This window comes from Astyanax mexicanus, chromosome 11 (assembly GCF_023375975.1).
Source record: "Astyanax mexicanus isolate ESR-SI-001 chromosome 11, AstMex3_surface, whole genome shotgun sequence".
In the NCBI taxonomy this organism is placed as follows: Eukaryota; Metazoa; Chordata; class Actinopteri; order Characiformes; family Acestrorhamphidae; genus Astyanax; species Astyanax mexicanus.
Genome location: NC_064418.1, coordinates 23642721 through 23669327, shown reverse-complemented (window position 1 = coordinate 23669327; position 26607 = coordinate 23642721). Strand labels below are relative to the sequence as shown.

The 26607-nt window shown below is 41.1% G+C and overlaps 1 protein-coding gene across 2 annotated transcripts in view; it reads left to right on the top strand.

Annotated features, from left to right (window-relative positions):
- Positions 1 to 10261: 10261 nt before the first annotated feature.
- mlphb (melanophilin b) overlaps positions 10262 to 26607 on the top strand; it is a 64868-nt gene continuing 48522 nt past the window's right edge. For both annotated transcript variants that reach the window (XR_007441203.1, XM_022664238.2), the window contains exon 1: positions 10262 to 10328. The gene's annotated coding sequence lies outside the window, so the exon portion shown is untranslated. The remainder of the gene's footprint in view (positions 10329 to 26607) is intronic.

Here is a 26607-nt window from a genome sequence, read left to right as displayed (position 1 = left end):
ATGAACATTCTTTAATCTAAACCATTTCCCTGTAGCTCTGGCTGTGTGTTTAGGGTAATTGTCCTGTTGAGGGTGAATCTCCTTCCCAGGCTCAAGTCTTCCACATGTCTTCTTGCATTATTACCCTGTATTTATATTCATTCATCTTCCCATTAACTCTGACCTGTCCCATCAGTCCCTGTCCCTGCTGAAGAAATGCATCCCCAAAGCATAATGCTGCCACCACCATGTTTCACAGAGGGGCTGGTGTGTTCAGTTCAGATGGTGTGATGAGCAGTGTTAATTTTTCACTGCATATAGCGCTTTGCATTTAGGCCAAAAAGTTCAATATTGGTCTAATCTGACCACAGCACCTTCTTCCACATGTTTGCAGTGTCCTACATGGCTTGTGGTAAATTAAATAAACTCATGTCTTTTGTCTTTCTTGCAACAAAAGACATAAAGGTCAGACTTGTGGAGATCATGATTTATAGTTGTCATGTGGACAGATTCACACACCTGAGCTGTGGATTTCTGCAGCTCCTCCAGAGTGACCATGGGACCCTGGCTGCTTCTCTGACCAGTGCTCTCCTTGCTGGATCTGTCAGTTTGGATGGACGGCCGTGTCTTTGTAGGTTTGTAGTTGCAGAATTAACTCTTTGGGATGCTCAAAGTTGGGATATGTTTTTATAACCTAACTCTGCTTTATACTTATTCTGTCTGGTGAGTTCCTTGATCTTTATGATGTTCTCTAACAAACCACTCAGTCCTTCACAGAGCAGGTATACTCATACACTTATGTACAAATTACACACAGCTGGACTCGGATAATTAATTTAATAAATTGACTTCTGAAGGTAATTCATTGCATTGGATTTTTATTCGTATTTAGGACTTTAAGAGTAAAGGGGGCTAAATACTTTTGCATGTCATGATTTTTATTTGATAACATTTTTGAAAACCACGTATAATTTTCATTTCACTTCACAATTGTGAGCTGCTTTGTGTTGGTCTGTCACTTAAAATTCCAATAAAATACATTGTAGTTTGTAGTTGTAAGGTGACAAAATGTGAAAAGTTCAAGGGGTATGAATACTTTTGCAAGCCAATGTTAGCAAATTATCTAATTGGTTGTGAAACTTAATTATTATTATTTTTTAATCTATTTAATACAATTTTGGGACATTTACTTATCAATATTTTAAATGACTTTTACAAAAAAAGTTTCAACTTAGTTAAAAAATATTATAATGTTTTTTCCCATATTCAAAAGCATTGCTACTGTAAATGCTGGGTAAAATATGACACAGCATATAAATATGCAGCGCATATAAAACACTGGACTTTATGGAAGACAGTCTTTCTTTTGCTGAATTAAAAATCGAACCATGTAGTGGAGAATAAGCCTGTCATTTCCCACAGTAAAGCTCATGCAGATCCTGAGGTGGATATATTTCCAGCTTTAGACCATCTGTGAAAGCAAGGGCCAAGGCTTTAGTGTGGTAATGATGGCAGGATGGTGTATGCACTGTGCCTGCCTCTGTTATAATAATTTGTAGATATGCTGAGCATCCCATTGCCAATGAAGAATAAAAACTGGTCACACTATTCTAATTTAAATATTAAACATATGCATAACATATAACATTAACTTAGCATTTTTCTTTCTGATTCATTAGTGTTTCACATGTTGTTAATTTGTTCATGTGATTTGATAAATAAATAAGCAATAAATATACCTTTGTGTTTAGAGTGTACTTATTTTAAGTATTAATTTGTACTTTTGTCTGTCATGGATGAGAGGGATGGACATAGGTGCAGATATATTACAAATATATTTATTAAACAAACAAGATTAATAAAGCCAAAACTGAAAACAAACACGGGTAACGCAAAAACTCAGAAAAACAAGACTAGGATATATTTTAAACTAAGAAAAAGACAAGGAAAACTAAGGAAACAAGAAACTCTAAAAAACTAACTTCAAACAAAGAACAACTAGAAAATACAAAAACATCGTAGCAACAAAAAGGTACTAAGGAACACAAACTCTATTCACAGATATATGGTCACAAAAATACAAAAGACTCCACAAGTTAGCTCTCTTACACTGGGCTATTTATACACAGGTTGGGTGAAGACAGGTAACGAAGGGCGGGGTTACAAACAAGACACAAGGTGACAACACTAATGGCTAGGGCAGGGCTAGGGCGGGGCTAGGGCGGAGACAGGTCAATCACAAAACAATGTCATGTGCTCACATTGCACATAGTTGGGGACACAAAACAGGAAAACAGGGCAGGAGCACAGAAAACCAAAAGAGGGAAAAACACAGGACAGACACAGGCTAATATGTGATATTGTCATTGGGTGAACTTTAGCCTTAAACAATTTGGTAGCACCTGCTCACCTTCTTATGTTACTTTACGGCATTGTCAGGTAGGGTGCGGGAAGGCCGAGGAGGCGGACGCAAACGCAAACTATACAAACATTTATTAACAAATTTATTTGTTAACAAATTTATTTATTAACAAAAATGAACACAAAATAAACATGGATTCACGTAGCGCGGCGTCTCGGCCACGGGCTTCACGGAGCGCGTCGTCTCGGAGTGCGGCGTCTCGGCCGCGAGAGTCACGGAGTGCGGCGTCTGGGCCACGAGTCACGGAGCGCGGCGTCTCGGCCGCGTGCATCATGGGAGTTGGGATGGCCTTGGGAGGAAGGGTACTTCTTCCGGCAGGCGGGACCCTTTAGAGCGCTTACCCCGAGGCTTCCTCCGGCTTCGGTGCCTCGGGGTCTCCTGCGCCAGGGTGCCTAAGGGGGTACGGCGGATGGCCATCCTGGACCCGAGCCAAGGGTTTGCTGCGTCCATTATAGGTCGATCCTTCTGTCAGGTGGGGTGCGGAAAGGACGAGGAGGCGGACGCAAACGCAAACTATACAAACATTTATTAACAAAAATGAACACAAAATAAACATGGAATAAACTTAACAAGGAAACCAGGACTGAGCATAACAGAATAACATGAGGACCACTAACAGACGTAAAAACGTACAAGGATCGACACGAGAGAAGGGAACACGGACTTTAAATAGTGGTGGACACACACGGGAAACAGGAAACACCTGGGACTAAGGGGCGGAGCTACAAATGAACACAGGTGAGTGGAAAACTACTAAGACAGGAGACACAGAGGAGCACAGGTCACTTGGGGATATAACACAGACATGATACAGGGCGAGAAAAGGTAAATAAACACAGAAACAAAGTATTTCTGAATAAAGCAATACCAGGAATTATGGATTTATTGTTGTCACTTACACAGAATTTAACAACCAATATTCTTCTTCTTTACCGGATCCATTTGATTACAGCGCCACTATGTGGAGTAATAAAGCAGTAACTTTAGTGAGTCTAATTAGTTGGTGAGTCCTATTTCCATATTTGATGCCATGTATCAATAATGTATCGCCAATAAAAAGAATATGATAAACCTATCGATATCAATATATTTGATAGAAGTGTTTAGGGGGCATGGTTTGTTACTTCCTTATACTGAACTCTCATTACTCAATTAAATCATGCTAAATACAGTTTAGGGCACTTTAGGGTTGTAGTTACAATTCTGCCCACATCATTAAGAAGCTTGCAATTTACTTAATTTACTTTAACGCACTTTCAATTTAAATTATCAACTGGAAGCTCAGTGGTTTAGTAGTTAACGTGTTCACTTCTAAGCATTGGGGTCTTAGGTTCAAGTCAAATTGGTAGAGGGAGATTCCTTTGTTGTCTCTGTGGGTTTGCAATCCATGCAAACATGTTAGCTGGGTTAATTCCAGAGGTGGAAAGTAATGAATTACATTTGCTCAAGCTACTGTAATTGAGTAGATTTTATGAGTAATTTGTAATTTTTAAAGTAATTTTACTTTTACTCAAGTACATTTTGACACAAGTAATTTACTTCGCTACATCCCAATTACAAAAAATAAAATGCTGGGAAAAAAAACAATTGTCTGAATAAAAAAAAAAATTGGCACGGATGCGCCGGCGCACAGATGCTCGCACGTGGAATAACGAGGCAATAACGTCCTCGTGCAATGCAAAATGCTTTAATGTTAAAAAAAAAACATTTAAATAGCAGGTAAAGCACAGCAATTGCAAGTTAAAATATAACAGTGACCTGTAAAACTAAAAATAAAGTTTATAGTCACATTTATGACCATAACTTTTTTACAGTAAAGAAAAAAAATGGATCATAAAAACCTATGCCACTTGTTCTTGAAAATGTTTTATGGGTGGTCTAAACAAATACTGCCTGAAAGGTCCGAATTATTATGTGGAATAATAGTTTATTTTAAAACAATTTAATTTATGGTTTGTTGTACTTTTTTACATCAAATAGTTAAGTAAGTAACTATATAACTTTTACTCAAAGTAAATTTTAAATTGAGTACTTTTTTTTTACTTTTACTCAAGTAGATTTTTAGATGGTTACTTTTACTTTTACTTGAGTAGAATTTTAGCAAAGTAAAGGTACTTTTACTTAATTACAATTTTTCTGCCAGTTCTTCAGAGATTTACCATTGATATTTACACATTAACCAAAATTTGAATTAGTCATTAATTGCCAAAACAGCCTCTCCTAGATTCTACTGGATAGATCTACTGATCTGAGGAGCTTCCATTCACATTCTTCCCCCTGCTCCCTCCAGAGGCTGTTCCTAGCATTAGTATAGTTTACATTGCCATAGTTTCACATGCTGTTTTTCCTTTCCATAGATTCAGTTTCTCCAGTCATTAATATGTATGAAGAAATGTTTGTTACTATGGTGCAGAAGTCATGGTTACCAAATTCAGATTTAAAAATATCAGTTAGAAACACGCATCAATGGAGCACATTGTTGAATTCGGAGTAGAGCATCACTGAATGAATCATTACGGAGGGTTAACTGTAGCGGCGGCTGGCGTGGGGAATGGAGGATGTGATGCTGGGGAAGAGGGTGAACTGAGAGCTGCTGAACAAGTTCTTTACTGATGCTTATTTATAAAATACAATGTGGAAAAAGTGACCAAATCAATCAATCGACCTTTATTACACTCAGAGCAAGACTGAGAGCCACCCTCATTTACAGTATAGCTGACCATTATACACCGAACATCGCTGGAAAATTAAAACAAGACAGCATTCATAAAACTTAAAATAAGACATAAAACAAATAAGATTAAAATGCTTCCTAAATCCAATAGTAGAAAGACATATTACATGTAAGTCAACATGCTGCCATTGAAACATAGTTGGCAACCAGCACAGTTTTGTTTAAATATCTAATAATAATCTTTTTATAAAGTGTATTATTATTATTATTATTATTATTACTAATAGAAATAAACATATATAAGTATTCACTTGGATCTAAATTTCAGCTTGTCCCCAGAGGTTGAGGCAGGCAGATGTTGGAGGGAAAGGTTTTAAGGAAAGAGAAGAAAGTGGTAAATGAAACTCAGCTGCGGAAGCGGACGGGAGATTTAGGGAATGAACTGGACAGTAAAAATGTGTTGAGCACATGCTGCACACAGCTGCTGGCCATCTCCACATAAACCAGTTTCCGTCCATTTGGATCCGTCTTAGAGAACAGTTTGATTAAAGATACTCTCTCTGTCCTAACAGTTTTGATCCTTTAGTCCAGCAGAGTCCCACACCGCCCAGACACAGCGTTTAACCGTCTCACAGCTGCTGGAATGGTTGGGGTATGATTAGGATTTCAGAATAAGAATGTAGTAAAGTTGCTGATTACAAAAGTCCAGGACAGGATTTAAAAAATAGAAAATTGATATGATAAATTTGATTTTATTTAAATTGTATTTATTTTGCATGTTGCAGTTCACATTAACATCAAATACTACAGCACTTTCTGTAGCACAAGCTACAGTGGTGGTTACTGGAAGTTTGTGAACAAATGACCAAAATTATTAGACTGTAAAGGGATAGCTGCCGCTAAACCTTTCAGCTAACGTAGATTACTCCTGCACCTCTGCTTGGAGAAGTTTTCGCCCCACCCATTCCTCCATATTAGCAGCTTCAGCCGATCTGTTGCTGAGTTTCTTATTATGTGCTGCTGCTTCTTCAGCTCCACCCACAAACATTTTGACTGGATCAAGATCTGGGGCCTATAAAACTTATTTTATAGCTTATTTTAGCTTTATTTAATCAGTCAGTGGCGCACCTGTATTTCCTGCCGCCAACACAGAAAAACGCCAGATATTTACCTGAACACACCTCACACCCATATCAGCATACATTTATTCCTAAACTCTGACACTACTGTAACAGCACGGGCACAAGACATTAAAATAGACTGTTGAGTGAAATAAACAAGATAATACTACAAATAAAGTCAAGCATTGAAACTTGCAGACAGAAAATAATATTACATTACATTACATTACATTACATTTGGCAGACGCTTTTGTCCAAAGCGACTTACAATAGTCAAGTACAATGTAAAATAAGTTTAAAGGTAAAACATCTTTGGATAGGGATAAAAGGAGGTCAAAGGGGAATAATAGGATAGAGGAGTGAAGGAGGGGAAGAAGGAAATGAGGTTAGAAGTAGTTAGTGTGTTAGAGGTGTTAAGAGAGTAAGTGCTCTTTGAAGAGCTCTGTCTTCAGGAGTTTCTTAAAGATAGCGAGAGATTCTCCTGATCTGGTAGTGGATAACAAGTATTCACCTTCCTTAATCCTTTCTTAATCTTCCTTTCTTAATCTTGCTTTATGTAGTATGAACTGAGCACGATGACAGTTTGAGCATGTACTTGCAATTCTTTATTTTACCGTATGGTGTCGCTAATTCCTGCTCTGTACACAGAGTTTTGTAGGAATAAACTTAGATTACTGCTCTGCAGTTATAAAACTAGAGCTTATAGTGTTTCACCATTTACAATTTGCATTATCTTAATTCTATGTTTGTCATGTCTTACAAACATTAACAAATGAGCACACTTTACATTTTTATGTCTTTGCTACGATTAAAAATATTATTTATCCATTTTTTCCAGTTCCACATTACATTTCTATTACTTCAGCTGTCTTTTTATGATTTGTATGTTTTCTTGCCAAAGCTTTTCAGGGCTTTACAATGTTATTAACTCTTTTTCTATCTTTTTGCAACAAATGAACAAATTCTCACAGTTTTAAGGCCTTAACTGAACAGTGCATTCAGATTGCTTAGTCTGTCATAGAGGACCCAAGCTGTAGTGCAACAGTGTGTGAATCAGGTAGTTTACAGGTTCATAATCAAGTTTTCATAAATAAATGTCTAAAGCCTGGTTTATAGTTCTGCCTGGAGTCTATAGAGGGCCTACGCAGCAGAACGCATTTATTCTTCTTTGTGTGGCAATGGCTGGGCAGATCAACAGACCAATTACAGCTGCACAGTTACATTTCATGGGAGGTGCGCATCTGGGTACAACATAGGCTACGATTTAGGTTTGATGTAAAAGTATAAAAGGGTCCTACTTGGAAATGAGTATTTACATTATTGTGCTGCTTTGTCGTAACATGTTTGCAGAGAAGTTTCACGCCTAATTTAGGGGTCTGTAGTATCTGTCACACACACACACACCCTCCTCCCTCCGCTCCGTTCCTCTGTGTGCTACTGCAGCGGATACCTACATACTCCATAATACAGTTGTGAAGAGAAAAAAATTAAATATATATTTTTTGAGGAATACAGTGTCCAGTGATCAATTCAATTCAATTCAATTTTATTTTTATAGCGCTTTTTTTCAACAAAGGTTGTCACAAAGCAGCTTTACAGTGAAAAAAAGGTCCACACCTCTTATGAGCAGCACCACAGAGATGCCAATTTGGTGGTGACACAGTGGCAAGGAAAAACTCCCTTTAAGAGGAAGAAACCTTGGAAGGAACCAAGACTCCCATCCTACTCGGGTTGACCCGCTCAGTACAAACAAATAACAAACAACAAACAAAGAACAGAACAAAAACAGTACAGAGAATTAATGTGAGCTATAGCATGTACTAATGAGAGCTAATGTAACAGGTAGAAATTTATGAACATAAAAATGTGAATGGCACAAACTATTGAGCTATGGTTAATACATAAATTATATTAGCCATATATAATATAGATCATTACATAAAATATTATAATAAGTGGTTTACTAAAAACACGAGCACGAAATAAAACATACCCAGTGTTCTCAAGTCTCACACTTTCACACAGCACACACAACACACATGGTATTTCTCACGCTTGCCAATCCATCGGCTGTATATTATAATGTACTCTCGTTGAGCCAATCAGAATATAGATCACTCTGGTGTTAGGCAGACATAGTAAGAGGGTGGAGTTTCAGCCAGAGTTTCAGGCAGTAGAACTGTTTGATTCGACAGTTCTTAAACACACGTCGGACTGAAGAAGAGCTGAAGAAGAACTGCGCGCACCCCCACCTCCAATATCCCACCCCCCACCAATCTCACGCCCACCAAACGTCAAAACTTGAGAGCCCTGACATACCACTGCTGCGCATGTCGGGCTTGTGATGTACATGACCCAATGGAGCCATGGTGGGGGTCCCCCCCCAGAACCACCACCGTTACAAACACAGCAGCAGGCCTTTGGCAGTGTTATAGCTCTTGGCAGTGGAGAAGGGAAATGGAGGACAGCACTGAGGGAGAGGTTCAGTGGTGGAATATTGAGGTAACAGAGCTTATAAATATATGGACTGATGAGGATGGAGCTGCAGCATCAAAGGAAAATAAAACACTTATAAAAAGCTTGAACGCATTCTCTGTATTAAGCCCAGCGGTCAGCAACTAAAGCAACTAAGAGCTCCTGTACTTGTGGCTGGAATGAAAGCATAGTTTTTTTGCACATACATGTCAGTCACTCGTACTGTCCAGACAGATGCAGATATATAGCCAAAAAAAAAAACATTGTATTTGTTCAGAAAATGTGGACCAGACTGTAGCCGTTGTCTCTGAAATAGAAGATCCTGTTTAGAGTAGAGCAGGCAGAGGCACAGGTACAACTTTTTACTATTCTGCTCTTTGTATTTCACCAGCAGATGCATTTACTATGTTTCACCAGCAGATGTCTTCAGTGTTTCTGATCAGAGATGAAACGCCCCTAGAACCTGTAATCCTTAGAAAACATTCTATAACGATGTGTTTTATATTTTGACCGATGAATCAAGTTTAACACGTGACCAAATCACTGAATTGGATTGGATTAAACAGGTGAAGAGACACACACATGACATGTGGTACGTCGTCAGAGAAGATAAACATAATATTTAGTCAAATATTCCTCACACAGCTGCATTCTCCACGATATATTAAAAAAAAAATACATCATAATATGTAACATATTAAATAACTAAATAATTTATTATATAATATAATATTAGATATATTAATGCTGACTGATGGAAAGGAAAAGTAAGTTATGCATACAGAAAGATCTGAGGTTTAACAGTATAGATGAATAGGGATATTGTGTCAATAAAAAAACACTGATATCCTTTATTTATGTGTTCTAACTTCTTATTAATGTATTTAAAAATATTGACAATCTATTAGTAAACTGCTTTATGAGCTATATGTATATATAACAGCTCTGGAAAAAATAAGGAACCACTTCAAAATGATCAGTTTCTCTGATTTTACTATTTATAGGTATATATTTGAATAAAATAAATATTGTGGTTTTATTCTATAAACCACTGACAACATTTCTCCCAAACTAAAAAAAAAATTGTCATTTAGAGCATTTATTTGCCGAAAATTATAAATGAAAAAAGAAAACAAGTTCATATTATCTAGAAACAATGCTATTGTTTTAAGAGTTCAGAAACCAATATTTGGTAGAATTACCCTAATTTTCTGATGTTTCAGCAAGGCTGGAATTGAGCAGTTTGGTCTTTGAATGACACATGAATCCTGGAAGAAAAGTTGCTTCCTTTTGCTCTGGAAATGTTTCCCAACTCTGAGGACTATGTTTTCCAGCAGGACAATGTATATATATTTCAAGGGCAGTGGGGGGTGGTGGTATGGGTTGCACAAATAACCATTTTTGGGACATGCCCATCCTGTAATACGTAGGATTTTCCCTAAAATATATTGTGATATTTTCACAGTGTTTGAAGTGTGTTAGTGTGTGATTTACTGATGCTCTGGTCAGATAGAATATCATAAAGTCAGTATTGGTGGAGGCTGCAGAGTTAATCCTCATGCTCCTCCCTCTGCAGTTAATTGGCCGTGTGAGGAGTGGAGCTGTCTGGGATCCAGTTCACAAGGGATTAACTCACAGACGCTTCTGCCAAGTTACGGTAAATATCACATTTTGTACTTTATGTGAAAATTTAACATTAATATTCTCTAATAGCAAGTCAACATATGTCTTACTAATAGGTTTGTTAAAATACCCATCTTTCTTTGATCTTTGTGTTGTTCCTTTCTGATGACATTTTAGAAATCTGTTTGGAAATAAAGCCTGTTTGGCTCAGTAACAGTATATATATATATATTTACAGGATCAGATTTGTTCCATCTGAAGTACAGAGTCATTTCTAACAGCAATAAGTACAAATTTGTACCATTTAACCAGCCAAAGGGTACATTCAGTCTTCTGTATCACTGCACTAATAAACAATATATATATTTTAATTGCACATTTTTTATTTAAAAGCCAGACAATTTTGGATCAAGTTTTTGAGCAATATTTAGTTGATGATAATGTTTATAATCTTTATAATCTATACTGGCACAAAAAACATGGGTACAAAAAAGGACTTTCACTGAAAGGTACTTTTTTGTACCTCAATATAAGTACAGCCCCAGCAACAAGCTTTGTACCCTTTTCAGTACAAATCTGTACTTACTTTTCTTAGTGTGTATCATGACTTTTTTATCTTAATTTTGCAATATTACATTATAATTAAAAGTTAAAATGAAGATATTTTATCTAAGCTATTCTCTTGGTGTCCGTCGTTTGCCTCTCTCTTCTGTAATTCTCGTCTATAATTTCTGTCTATAATTTTTGTGAAAGCTGATTCATAGCTTGCAGCGGTCCACAGTACTGATCTTTGATCCTCCTGATCTCTGTTATTATTTGTATTATTCCTCTGGAAAGTTTTTGCCACCAGTGCAGCGTTTTTGGTGAGGTAATTTGTTATTTTTCTAACGTGATGCTTCCACTTAAGGCGTTACTTCCCATTGCATCATTGTATATCCTAATAATCACACTGAAATAGGACTGGAGTGAGGGTACTGTAATAAAGGACACTGGGATAGGACTGAAGTGAGAGTACTGTAATAATAAAGAGCACTGTGATAGGACTGGAGTGAGGGTACTGTAATAATAAAGCACACTGTGATATGACTGGAGTAAGGGTACTGTAATAATAAAGAGCACTGTGATAGGACTGGAGTGAGAGTACTGTAATAATAAAGTGCTCTGTGATAGGACTGGAGTGAGGGTACTGTAATAATAAAGAGCAATGTGATAGGACTGGAGTGAGGGTACTGTAATAATAAAGTGCACTGTGATAGGACTGGAGTGAGGGTACTGTAATAATAAATAGCACTGTGATAGGACTGGAGTGAGAGTACTGTAATAATAAAGCGCACTGTGATAGTACTGGAGTGAGGGTACTGTAATAATAAAGAGCACTGTGATAGGACTGGAGTGAGAGTACTGTAATAATAAAGCGCACTGTGATAGGACTGGAGTGAGAGTACTGTAATAATAAAGAGCACTGTGATAGGACTGGAGTGAGGGTACTGTAATAATAAAGCACACTGTGATAGTACTGGAGTGAGGGTACTGTAATAATAAAGAGCACTGTGATAGGACTGGAGTGAGGGTACTGTAATAATAGAGTGCACTGTGATAGTACTGGTGTGGAGGTACTGTAATAATAAAGCACACTGTGATAGGACTGGAGTGAGGGTACTGTAATAATAAAGCGCACTGTGATAGTACTGGAGTAAGTGTACTGTAATAATAAAGTGCACTGTGATAGTACTGGAGTGAGGGTACTGTAATCAATACAGAAATCAATATTTGGAATTACCCTGATTTTTAATCACAGTTTTAATACACCTTGGCATGTTCTCCTCCATCAGTCTTACACACTACTTTTGGATAACTTCATGCCACTTCTGGTGTAAAAATTCAAGCAGTTCAGCTTGGTTTGATGGCTTGTGGTCATCCACGTCCATCTTCATTTTCATTACAAGATGTTCAATTTGGTAAAATAAAAAACTCAACATTTGTAAGTAATCTCTTATTTTTTAATCTCAACCAGTGTCTTGCATTTGAGGTTTTATGTGGAAAAATTCATATTAGCATTAATGATCATACTGTGTGATCTCGCTTAATAGGAGATAGCAGTATGGCAACACTTCTGTAAATAGGCATTATCAAAGGAAAGACATCACAGTTTTTCCACATTGTTTACACACAAAATATGGAACTATGCACACAAATCCAAAAACATGAAGCTCATGTGTCATCATTGTGACTCCAAACTGCTAAACTCTAAGCACCATTCTATATGTTCTCACTCAAATATCATTCTAAATCACAGCTTTGCAAATCACTAAACACAAATTGCATCATTTAGGACACCTTGCTCACCTAAGAGTCACTGACCTTCAGATACATAAATAATAAATACATTTTTGTTACCTATTTGTTTGTGAACTGATTTTCCTTGTGATGTTTCTCATTGTACTTACATGAGTGAAAATTACAGTTTTGCAACAAACTACATAAAGTAAAAACGGCTTACATTTGTGTCGCCTATACATGTAGTACTGTAATTGCTTTATGGAGGGGGCCTACACCGCATCAAATAAATATAAAGAACAGAAAGTCAACATATTTCCATGGATTTGTGTGCATTTGAATTTGTACAGTGGCCTCATGAAGTCAAAACATAACCAAATACTTCTGATAATAGTGTTTTGAATAGATCTTGTCAGTGTTTATTTGATGCTCTGCAGGAGATAGTTGTATATAAATAGCTGTGTGTGTTGTTTTGATTTGTAGAATTTTGGAGACAAACTGTAAGGTAAGACACAGGTGGTCAGTGGCAAATATATGAGAGAGAAAGAAAACTTAACTGTGCCAGATTTGTGGTGTTGCAGGCAGAAATGATAACGCTTTATAATACTGTTCCATAGTTAATAGGTAACTAAGCAGAAACTAAGCAGTAACTAATTAATAGTGCTGCATTAACACTTAAATATTTTCTATTAACTACCAGGGAGTACTGAATAATTACTCAGTAGATAGTACAGAACTAATATTTATAGTAGTTCACTATTAACTCCACATTAATTACTGAGACTTACATATCTCCTGAAGAACTACTTACTAATTATGTCTCCTTTATTAGTACTATTCATTACAGTTTTCCCAAATGTTTAAATGCATTTCTAAAAACTTGGCTCAGTTTCTCAAAACTCTAAACACAAAATGAAAATTATTAACTCCTTTGTTGAAACTCCACAAATTTCCAGCAAAACTGATTCATTCCACCAAACCAACACACACACAGCTATTTTATGCTCATCTCTTACAGAGCATCAAATAAACACTGACAAGATAAATTCAAAGCACTATTATCAGAAGTATTTGGTTCTGTTTTTGACTTCATGAGGCCGCTGTACAAATTCATGTCCATGGAAATATGTTGGCTTTCTGTTGTTTTTATTTACAGTATTACACAAATGTACGCTATATTTACTGTATGTAATATGTTGCAAAACTGTAATTTTCACCTATTTTGACAATGAGAAACATGATAAGGAAAATTCACATACAAAGAGGACACAAAAATGTATTTATTGCAAAATGCAAAGAAACAGATCACTGTTCATCAGACCCCTGATCTCAGTCAGGCAAGAAGACCTCATCTACATCAGCTGCAATATTCTCCCTATCCAAACAACGGGGGATTGCCTTGCCTTGCATGGGGATTGGATTGCCTTGCATGGCAAATCCATCTTTGGCAATCATCTGCATGGATGTCATCACATGCCTCCCCCATTACATGAAGTAGAGCCATACGCTCGTGGGGTCTGCGTTTGTACACTTTCCACCTCCATGCAGAAAAGAATTCCTCTACTGGATTGAGGAACGGGGAATATGGTGGAAGGTGCAGCACAACAAACTGTGGATTTAGAGTACCGATCATTGACCAGAGCTGCCAGTGGAAACTTACATTATCCCAGATGACAACGTAGGAGGGCTGTATCAGTCACGTGAGGCCTCTTTTATATTCTGACAAATGATTGAAACGTTCTTCTAATTAAGTTTGCTCAGGTGCAACTTGTGTGAGAATACTTGGTAATTTGAGTTTTGTATTTGAAGGTCAGTGATTCTTAGGTGACCAAGGTGTACTAAATGATGCAATTTGTGTTTAGCGATTTGCAGAGCTGTGATATAGAATGATATTTGAATAAGAACATATGGAATTGTGCTATGCGTTTAGCAGTTTGGAGTCACAATGTTGACACATGAGCTTAATGTTTTTGGATTTGTGTGCATAGTTCCACATGTTGTGTGTGTACAGTGTGGAAAAACTGTAATTACTGCTTAAATCAAAATTAACTACTGAAAACCATTACATGCCACCTGGGGAACTATACACAGGAAATTTGGCAGTGTTAAAACAACACTGTTAGTGTTAAATCAACACTGTTAGTGTTAAATCAACACTGTTAGTGTTAAATTAACACTTATTAGTGTTAAACTTTACACTCTCAGTGTTAATTTAACACTAACAGTGTTGATTTAACACTGCCAAATTTCCTGTGTATATCTAAATCAGTCTACACAAACAATTATTTGATCAGTGGTGATATTAAAGGCATATTTGAGGCCAGGGACACCATTTGTAATAGTAGTAACATTAATTACCTATTATCCTCATTATCTTCCAAATATTAGCAACATATAGTAAAATACTACAGTGTGTATTACTCTGCTTAACCCCCATTTTTGAAAGAAAAAAAAAACCTTTATAACGTAATTTTATTACATAGTAGACATTAATTAATGTTCTCCAGAAGGCATCTAAGACTCTAATACTGACTGTACTCAATTTTGTTTTAATGATCACTGCTTTAATATTAAGCACCAACCTTATAAACGTTTACATTCAGCTTTGCAGTCTCACATAGACTTTTAGTGCGCATTATTAGGGTAATTACGGTAATTCCACAGCGCCGGACCGCTGGCCTCTATCAGTGTGTTAATCCGTTGCTGCAGGTTACTCTAACAGTGGTGATATTAAAGTCAGTGACACCACTTATCATATATTAACCTTACTTACCTTAGTTTTCTTAATATCTTCCAAATGTGAGACACACTGAAATGTGCAGTAGTCTGCTTAACCCCCATTTTTGTAATGTTCTGTCAGTGTGTTACAGGTGTTTATTCTAAACCTGTGCTCTTCTTCAGTCCTCCTGGAGATGTGCTCAGTAGAAGTGATGGCTCACATACAGCTTTACTCTAGGTTGTGTCCAACATCCTTATTCTGGGGGAAATCATGTTTAAATGAATAAATATTTGTGTTAGATAATGGACTAGGCGTCCTTGTGTTCTTCATAGATAATTAATTAGGTGTCCCTGTCTTCTTTTACCTGCAGCACATGGTAACCTGTTACTAATGACTGATGAGTTACTGTGTTCTTCTTTAGGAGTTACTGCGGATCATGTCACAGTATAGGACACTGAAGTCGTGCGTAATTCTGTAGTGCTTGTACAGCTTCCGTGTCTAAGCGTTTTTTCCCCTATGAGAAAAATGAATGGGGTTTTTAAAAACACGTCTCTGTCACATTCTGTGGTAAATAAATCTGTTCAGACCTCTGTATGTTTTGTTCTGTGTACATTTATCTCCTGAACATCACTGGATCCTCTGAATTTCGAGATCGTTTAAGGATCATAATGAGAAAAATGCTAACTTTAAGCTAATGCTACAGCGGAGTGAACTGAACTCCCGGTGCCGCTGCAGAGATCAGCAGGGGACTGTTTTCGGCGTAACACCAGAGAACTCCGGCCGTCAGTTAGGAGCATTTTACACACAGCTGAGCCTAATAATGAACTTACTACGCTTACTAAGGAGAGCTGAGAGTGTCACAGCATAAAATCACTAAAACAGGTCAGTGATACTCCAGAACCAGCTGTAACACGTTTTAACATTTACCCTCTTTATTATGCAGTGAAATAAATGGGTGTTTCTGGTTGGTTGTCGCCTCAGTGAGGGCAGGTAGTTAGTTGTTAGTTGATTATTTGGGTCAGATATTGTAATTAGTATAAACTAATGACCGTAACTAGATACTAAACCGTTCGGACAAACGCTGCCGAACTGAGAGCCATTTTCTCTAAATGATGTTATGTAATAACAAAAGTTTGGGAGAAGGACCACGCCCGAACTCTACGTTCTAACTCCACCCCGTATCAATCAACCGTCCTATAAATACCTCCCCTAACTAACTATCTCTCGTGACGAAAACTTCGCATCAGTCGAATCTGCCGCACCCGCCTGCTCGCATTAGCTTGTTCTCCGCCATGGACCTTTAACTCACCGCCTCCGACGAGGACCTCTTCCCTCCTAGCCAGCCTGTCTCCACTCCTGCTCCACCTCGCCGGGCTCGTCGTCTGAATTCCGTAATCTCCATTCCGGCTACTCCTGGTTCTACTCCGGCTACTGCTTATTCTTCCTCCCGGGTCGGTCGTCCTCACCAGTGCACCCCCGGATCTCGGCGCTCCCGCCGCTCTTCTCCCCCTACTCCTCCTGCGCGGGCTCGTCGCTCCGGACGCCCGTCTTCCTCGGCCGGCCTCGCCGGCCCTGGGCCCCTCTCTCGCATGTCCGATTGGACTGTTAAGCTGCAGCGGGTTTTTGAAGGGCTGCGGCGTCCCTTTCCCCCGTTCTGCTCCAAAAGCGGAACTTTTCACTGGACCTCTGAACAGCGCACATGAGCCGCACCGGCGTCGCGGCCTGATGACGTCACCCGCTCAACTCGCTGCCGCTGCAGCTCTCGCGCCCCTGGCGCGGCACCAAATTCGCCCCAGCGCCTCGTCTCTCGTCTCTCTCGTCTCTCTTCCCCTCTGTCGTCCAACTCCCCCTCCCTCAGTCGTCCAACTCCCCCTCCCTCAGTCGTCCAACTCCCCCTCCCTCAGTCGTCCAACTCCCCCTCCCTCAGTCGTCCAACTCCCCCTCCCTCAGTCGTCCAAACCCCCTCGCCGCTGCTGCAGCTCTCGCACCCCTGGCGCGGCACCAACTTCGCCTCAGCGCCTCGTTTCTCTCGTCTCTCTCGTTTCCCTCTTCCCCTCAGTCGTTCGAACCCCCTCTCTGTCATCCTCCTTCTCCATTTCTGCGTTCCTCCTGCTGTTCTCCAACAGTGTTGCCGACTTGCCAACGTAGTTTTTGTTTGTTATTGAGAGTTTAAATGAACACACGTGCTCTTCAGTTTCTCCTCAGCGAGCAGCAGGTGCTGCCGCGAGCCCCACCCACGACACTCACAGCGCAGTCTCAGTCAGACCACACACTCACACCGCTCTTCAAACACGCTGCAACGAACTGCGCATACCTAAAGCCGCCGCTGACTGTCAAAAAAAAAAAAAAAAAAAAAACGTAGTTCATTTGTAACATTCTAACATTTAAGGGGTTTTCATCACAAATTGCAGCCAATGGCTACTTTCCTTACTGAGCAGTTGGCAACACTATTCTCCAACCCGTCCCTTCCAGCCAGCCTTCCTTTACTCCGTCAGGCGATGGGCCTGGCTGTCTACGGCTGACGTGGTTTCGGCTTTCAAAAATCCTCCCTCTCCATCCTGACTCCTGGCGCCTTTTCAGAGTCCGTTTTTCAGTTCACCTTGCTTTCGGGTGCAAAAGTAACCCCAAGCTTCGACTCCCTTGCTAAGGCGCTCTGCTGGATTTGCTTAACACGGGCCCCAGTTCGTGCTCCACCTCCTGGGTAACTTCGTCGTCGATCCTCCTTCCTCGCCCCTCTCGATGGGTCTTGAAGCCATGACCAGCGCTTTCACTCGCCTCCGTGCCCCGCTGTCGGAGAACTCCGTTGGTCCCTCCACATCTCTCGAGTTTCTTGGGATCTTTCTGGACTCCGCCTCCTTTCAAGTCTCCCCGCCCGTACCTAGCACCGTCTTTCCCCCCTCGGCCACTTTATTCACAACCCGAATCGAACCCAGGGTCGTTCTTTCATTTCCCGCCTCCTCCGCTTGGCTTTTCGTCCGAGCCCTCCACCATTCGTTATGCTCAACTAATACTGCACGTCAGAGCTCCATTTCTGGCTGTGCCTCCTCTGCAATCGAACGGGTTTTTCTTCTACGCCAACGCAGCTTCCAGCTCTTTTGATATTAAGCTATTCACAGATGCCGCTCCTTCCTCTGGTCGCTTCTGCTCGGCCGGAGAACTTCATCTGCTCCGCCGCGCGATTCTTCTGCGCTCTCTGGCCATATATCCGGTCCTCGTCGCTGCCCTCCTTTGGGGACATGAATGGTCAGGAAAATCAATTTTACTCCATTCAGACAATCTCGCCGCGGTCCACATCAACAAAAGTCGATCAAAATCGCTAGACATAATGCCTTTTATCCGTTGCCTCACTTGGCACTCCATTAAGCATCAGTTTATAATTAAAGCTGTCCACATCCAAGGTTTATCCAACTCTATTGCTGACTCTCTTTCTCGCTTTCAATTCCAGAAATCCAGATCCTTGGCTCCGCATGCAGACTGCAACCCAACGCCGGTACCTCCATTTTCACTAACTACACTACACCTAACCCCCGTCTGAACGAACTAATCCTCCAAGCACAACAAACCATCCTTTCAGCCGTTTCCCCACAGACACTCTCTACTTACTGGTCAAGCTGGAAAGCATACAAAAATTTCCACTCCACACATAATATATCTTTCCCTTCTCATCATCCATCCGTAATAGCAGCTTATATTACTTTCATTCACATTCAACATTCAGCCCGTTCCTCATCACTCAGAGTCCATCTGGCAGCTATCAATTTTTTCACTAAACTAATTACTGGCATACCACACCCTTCCTCTAATCACCCTCAAATTTCCCTTCTCCTGAAAGGAATCCAAAAATCGGAAACTCCATCCTCACACGAACGAGCTCCCATCTCACCAGAAATCCTCCATCGTTGCATTCAAACCCTCCGATCAGGCTTTTACCCTCCGACAACATCCTCCACGCTCAAATCGCTATTTCTCCTGGCATACTTCGGATTCCTCAGATGCTCAGAATTCACTTCACTTAAAATCTCCCACAACTCCTTTTCATACCCCCTCATATCAGATCTCAGCATCCTGGACTCGGATACTCTCACCTCTAAAATCAAGCGAAGCAAAACTGACCAACTTGGCAAAACCACGATCCTCCATCTGTTTAAACTTGACTCACCCCTCAGCCCGTATAACCACTCGTCCACCACCTAAATCTCCGGCTCTCTCAACAAGCATCACCTTCGGATCCTCCGTTCACTACGGAATCTGGTAGTATAATCACAAGGCACTGGTTCCACACACATTTCCGCCTCATCCTTTCAGTCAACGGTTACTCACCAGACCAATTCTCCGCCCACTCATTCCGCATCGGTGCAGCATCCAACGCCTCCAGACAAGGAATCCCCGAGCACGTCATCAAGCTTCTCGGACGGTGGTCTTCTCAGGCGTACCACTTATACATCCGTTCCAAACCAGACGATTCGAGACAGGCTCATCTCAAACTAGCTTCATTATAAGCTCCATATTTTGGGGATATAACTGCACGCTTCTTCAGCACGCAGTTCAGAACTCCAGCCCAAATTTCCCCGAGTTCCCTCCCCTTTTTCTTCCTTTTCTACTTCTATAAGGCGTGGTCCGCACTTAGCAAAATGATGTTATGTAATAACAAAAGTTTGGGAGAAGGACCACGCCCGAACTCTACGTTCTAACTCCACCCCGTATCAATCAACCGTCCTATAAATACCTCCCCTAACTAACTATCTCTCGTGACGAAAACTTCGCAACCCACCTCCTCCCCAACAACCCCCTTTTTTCTACTCTTCCACTTCTCATTAAATAAAAAGGGGGGGATATAACTGCACGCTTCTTCAGCACGCAGTTCAGAACTCCAGCCCAAATTTCCCCGAGTTCCCTCCCCTTTTTCTTCCTTTTCTACTTCTATAAGGCGTGGTCCGCACTTAGCAAATTATCTGACTACACTGCTCAACATCACACTGCTCAACACCACACTGCTCAACATCACACTGCTCTACATCACACTGCTCAACATTACTGAAAGTGTTTTCACCTGTTTAAATGCTTTAATGATCCTCTGTGAAGAAGCATAATCATCCAAAACGTGATCTGATGGGAGTTCAATGGTTTTGTGCAGACTCCAGTCCGGGGTCATTTCCAGCCGCTGTGCTGTGACGTCAGTTAAGCATTAGCTTAAAGTTAGCATCTTTCTAATTACTTCCCTTAAACAATCTCGAAAATCAGAGGATCCAGTGATATTTAGGAGGTAAATGTACACAGAACAAAACGTACAGGGTTCTGAACATATTTATTTACCACAGAATGTGACAGAGGCCAGTTTTTGAAAAGCCCATTCAAATCCCGTATTGACTTGAACCGCTTAGACACAGAACCCCAAAGGAGCCCCAAATATGGGCATAAAGAACATGGCGCAGACTACAAAATGAGGACACGACTTCAGTGGTCTATTATGAAGTGAAACACATGGTAAATAATTACTAATAACTGGAGAGTTACTGCAGAACAGTATTCCAAAGGAAAAAAATACATTAATAATAATAATAATAATAATAATAATAATAATAACACACGTTTAACCTAGCTAATTAACACACACACACATTTAACCTAGCTAACTAACACACATATAATCTAGCTAACTAACACACACATTTAACCTAGCTAACTAACACACACAATTAACCTAGCTTACTAACACACATTTAACCTAGCTAACACACACACACATTTAACCAAGCTAACTAACACACAGTTAACCTAGCTAACTAACACACAATTAACCTAGCTAACTAACACACAATTAACCTAGCTAACTAACACACATTTCACCTATCTAACTAACACACAGTTAACCTAGCTAACTAACACACATTTAACCTAGCTAACACACACACAATTAACCTAGCTAACTAACACACAGTTAACCTAGCTAACTAACACACAGTTAACCTAGCTAACTAACACACAATTAACCTAGCTAACTAACACACATTTAACCTAGCTAACTAACACACATATAACCTAGCTAACTAACACACATTTCCCCTAGCTAACCTAGCTATCTAACTAACACACAATTAACCTAGCTAACTAACACACATTTAACCTAGCTAACTAACACACAATTAACCTAGCTAACTAACACACAATTAACCTAGCTAACTAACACACATTTCCCCTAGCTAGCTAACTAACACACAATTAACCTAACTAACTAACACACACATTTAACCTAGCTAACTAACATACATTTAACCTAGCTAACTAACATACATTTAACCTAGCTAACACACACAAACACATTTCCCCTAGCTAACACACATTTAACATAGCTAACTAACTCACATATAACCTAGCTAACACACACACATTTCCCCTAGCTAACCTAGCTAGCTAACTAACACACAATTAACCTAGCTAACTAACACACATTTCACCTAGCTAACACACACACATTTAACCTAGCTAACACACACACACATTTAACCTAGCTAACACACATTTAACATAGCTAACTAACTCACATATAACCTAGCTAACATACACACATTTCCCCTAGCTAACCTAGCTAGCTAACTAACACACATTTAACCTAGTTATCACACACATTTAACCTAGCTAACGAACACACATTTCCCCTAGCTAACCTAGCTAGCTAACTAACACACATTTAACCTAGTTATCACACACACATTTAACCTAGCTAACTAACACACATTTAACCTAGCTAACACACACACATTTAATCTAACTAACACACATTTAACCTAGCTAACTAACACACATTTGACCTAGCTAACACACACACATTTCTCCTAGCTAACTTAGCTAGCTAACTAACACATATTTAACCTAGCTAACACACACAGGCAGTCTTTGCATAGAGGCATTGCTAGGGAACTGCCTTGGGCCCCTCCCACTGCAGCCCAGTAATTGGGGCCCTTTGGACAGTAATTCACAGATAGTGAGTTCATAAATGGTGATTCTTGTATGTTTAAAATGGAAACAAAGACAACACAATACATTACAAAGAAATACAGATTCCGTCCACACCCCCTCTCTTTCGCGTTAAAATGGAATATTCCATCCATGCCATGTGGTCATGCCGGTGAACCGCGAACGCGCTGCTTGTGAAAGACGGAATTAAGGTGAAATTAAGTGTACAAGTGGGATGTGAGCAAAAAAAGAAAAAAGAAGGAAGAGGCTTAACTAAAAACAGATGCTCTTCCAAAACTGATAAGCTTTTTTAGTGTGTCAGCACCCATATCGTAATTTATGACCCACGCCCACTTTTTTGTTTTTCCAGAAACATGCACTGACCTTCTTTGGGTCTCCTTCACCTAAAACTTTAGCAGGGATTGTATGGAAAAATATCAAATCAGGTATATAACTTAAATTAATTAGAGTCAGGGATGAAAATTTAAATACCCTACTTGTCATGGTGTGCACAGAATACAGACACTCGCAGATGCAGTAAAACGGGTTGTTTATTAAAATAGCAGGCAGAAAAAAGGGTAGTCGTACAAACAGAGTTAGAGCACCGAAAAACAGAAGCAACGTAGGAGTAACCATACCATGAGTGAGAGACAGTCCAGAGTTCAAACACAAGCAGGCCAACATCAGAGGTAATTCAAAATCGAACAAACGTGAAACAGTCCAGGTCATACACAAAAAATCCACAATCAGAGATAATCCAAAAATCGGCGTCGAGAAAAACAAAACAAGGTCATACACGAAGATAACAGAGACAAAAGATAGTAACGCTTAGTAATGAGGAAAATCCAACAATACCCGGCACAGAAGTGTGTGAGAGGTGTCCTTAAATAGTGCCAGACTAATATTCGGGGCTTCCTGGTTGGAGCAGGTGAGGTGACGTGTGACTAGGTGTGTGCGTGTCAGCGGGTGGTGCGTTCTGGGTAATGTAGTTGTTAGACTGAGAACCTCTGTCAGAGCTGGGTGCGTGAGAAACAGAGGAGCTAACAGCACCAGATGTGACAGTACCTCCCCCCGAGGGAGTCGGAACGGGAACGGAACGAGGACGACCACGACGACGCCCACCCGACGGACAGGGAGTACCGGCGGGAGGAACAGGAGTAGCCACAGAGGTGCCGGACAGGCGGGGGTTGCGGAGCTGGGAACCCCGACGAACCGGAACCGACGAGGAAAGAGAGCGCTTGGGACGCCCACGGGGTCTAGGAGCAGGTTTGCCCGGATGACGAGCATGAAATTCAGCCAAAAGAGCCGGATCCAGCACATCACTGGCAGCAACCCAAGAGCGCTCCTCGGGGCCGTAGCCCTCCCACTCAATGAGATACTGGAGCCCACCGCCGCGCCTGCGAGAATCCAGCACCTCTTTCACCGCGTAGGTGGATGAAGCCTCCCCCTCCACAGCCGCAGGCGGTACGTCATCCGGAAGACCCTCTGCGAGTGGACCTGGGACAAGAGGTTTCAGGAGAGAAACATGGAATGAATTATGGACTCTATACTGGGCTGGAAGTTCAATCTTATAAGTAACTTCGTTAATTTGAGACAAAACCTTGAAAGGCCCAATATACTTAGGCAGGAGTTTCCTGCACTCCCCCTCGAACCTCAAGTCCCGGGTGGACAACCATACTCGATCCCCGGGCTGATACTGGGGGGTACTGCCTCGGTGTCTGTCGGACTGCTCCTTGTATTTGCGTAACGCCTCCGAAACCTGCTGGTGAGTTTCCTCCCACACCTGCTCGCTCCGCTTCATCCAGTCGTCCACCGCAGGAACCTCAGAGGACACGGCTGTCCACAGAGCTAACGGAGGTTGGTAACCCAGAACGCACTGAAACGGTGTGAGACCAGAAGTGGAGTTAGTGAGAGAATTCTGCGCAATCTCAGCCCATATAAGGAACTGGGACCAGTCAGAGGGGTGTTTATAACAGTACAGACGGAGAAACTTGCCCAATTCTTGATTAACACGTTCACATTGACCGTTACTAGTGGGATGGAACCCTGAGGTTAAACTAACATGAACACCCAAATGTTCAAAAAATGCTTTCCAAACCCTGGAAGTAAACTGAGGACCCCGATCAGAGAGAATATCCTCTGGAATACCATAATGTCTAAACACGTGTGTGTAAATGGCTTGTGCAGTTTGAAGTGCAGTGGGCAAGGCAGAGAAAGGAATAAACTTAACCCCCCTGGAAAATCTATCCACAACAGTGAGTACTGTGGTGTAACCCTCGGAGACAGGTAAATCGGTGACGAAATCTACAGCTATGTGAGACCAGGGTCTCTCTGGTACAGGTAGAGGAACAAGCTTACCGGCTGGAAGGGTTTTTGGGGTTTTGCATTGAGCACAAACGGAACAGGAGGAGACGAAAGCGTGTATGTCAGCTCGCATGGTTTCCCACCAATAGCGAGCTGATACTAGCTGCAGAGTGCGCGTAACGCCGGGATGGCCCGAGGTGAGAGCAGAGTGAGCCCAGCTAATAAGACGATCTCTAAATTGTTCAGGAACGAAAGTTTTGTGAGAGGGACACCCCTCAGGAGGCGGTGAGTGCGCTACACTCTGTTGAATGAGATCATCTAATTCCCAGCGAATAGCTGCAATTTTGACGGCCGGAGGAAGAATGCGTTCAGGTTCGGAAGACTGAGATGCGCTATCCGGAGCAGTATAGACTCGGGATAGTGCGTCTGCCTTAGTGTTACGGTTGCCAGGGCGGAACGAAATAGAGAAATCGAATCTAGAGAAAAATAATGACCAACGAGCTTGGCGAGGATTAAGACATTTGGCAGAGCGTAAATACTCGAGATTCTTGTGATCAGTGATAACAGTAAATGGGTGCGCGGCCCCCTCCAGCCAGTGACGCCATTCTTCGAGAGCCAGTTTGACAGCAAGAAGCTCTCTGTCCCCTATGCCGTAGTTGCGCTCCACAGGAGACATTTTTCGTGAAAAGAAGGCTATGGGATGCATTTTAGGCGGAGACCCACTACGCTGTGACAAAACAGCCCCTACCCCAGTATCAGAAGCGTCGACCTCGACAACGAACGGGAGTTCGGGCTTAGGGTGTGCTAGTATAGGCACGGACACAAATGCAGTTTTAAGCTTATTAAAAGCTTGCTCAGCTTCGGGGGACCAATTCAGGATCTTAGTGGCTTTCTTGGTCAGAGCAGTAAGAGGGGCAGCTATACCACTGAAATTGCGGATAAATCGCCTATAGAAATTTGCAAAACCTAAAAAGCGCTGGAGATCCTTAATAGACTGCGGAACGGGCCAGTCAGTGACAGCTGAAACTTTTGTGTCGTCCATCAGGACGCCTTGGGAGCTAATAACATAGCCGAGAAAGGAGACTTGCTGACGGTGAAATTCGCATTTCTCCGCTTTGGCATAAAGGCTATTCTCCAGTAAGAGAGAACGGAACGTACGTGGATCACGTGAGACTCAAAATCAGCCGAATAAATCAAAATGTCGTCTATAAATAGGACGACGTACTTTCCAATCATATCCCTAAATATGTCATTCATGAATGACTGGAAGACTGCCGGGGCGTTAGCGAGACCGAAACTCATCACCAAATATTCGTAGTGCCCATTAGTAGTGGTAAAGGCAGTCTTCCACTCATCACCCTCACGGATACGAATTAAATTATACGCGCTGCGCAAGTCTAATTTCGTAAAAAAGGAAGCTTCACGAAGTTGCTCGAGAGCGCTGGGTATGAGGGGTAACGGATACGCAAATTTCTTAGTTATGTCATTAAGCCCACGGTAGTCTATACAGGGTCTCAACCCCCCGTCTTTCTTCTTGACAAAGAAGAACCCTGAACCAACCGGAGATTTAGACGGGCGGATGAAACCCTGAGCGAGTGCCTCCTCAACATAGTCTGCCATAGCCTTCTCTTCATCGAGGGTGAGGGGATAGACTCTAGCTTTGGGCAGCGTAGCTCCCTCCACTAGATCTATAGCACAGTCATAAGGACGGTGTGGAGGCAATTTAGTGGCATTGGTTTTGCTAAAGACATCAAGAAAATCTGAGTATTCAGAGGGGATAACAGGAGTATCTACTGCGTCAGGACTTTCTACTGAGGTAGACTGTAAAGCTAACTCATTAAGAGCTAAACAATGTTCATAACAAGAGGGAGACCAAACCGTAATATCACCATCAGTCCAGGAAACCACAGGATCATGAAATTTGAGCCATGGCATGCCCAAAATCACCGGGTGTTCAGAGCAGGGAAGCACAAACAGGGGCAGTTCCTCGTGATGCAGAGCACTGGCTTGAAGAGCGACGGGAAGTGTCTGACGAGTGATAGCCTTGGAGCGTACAGTT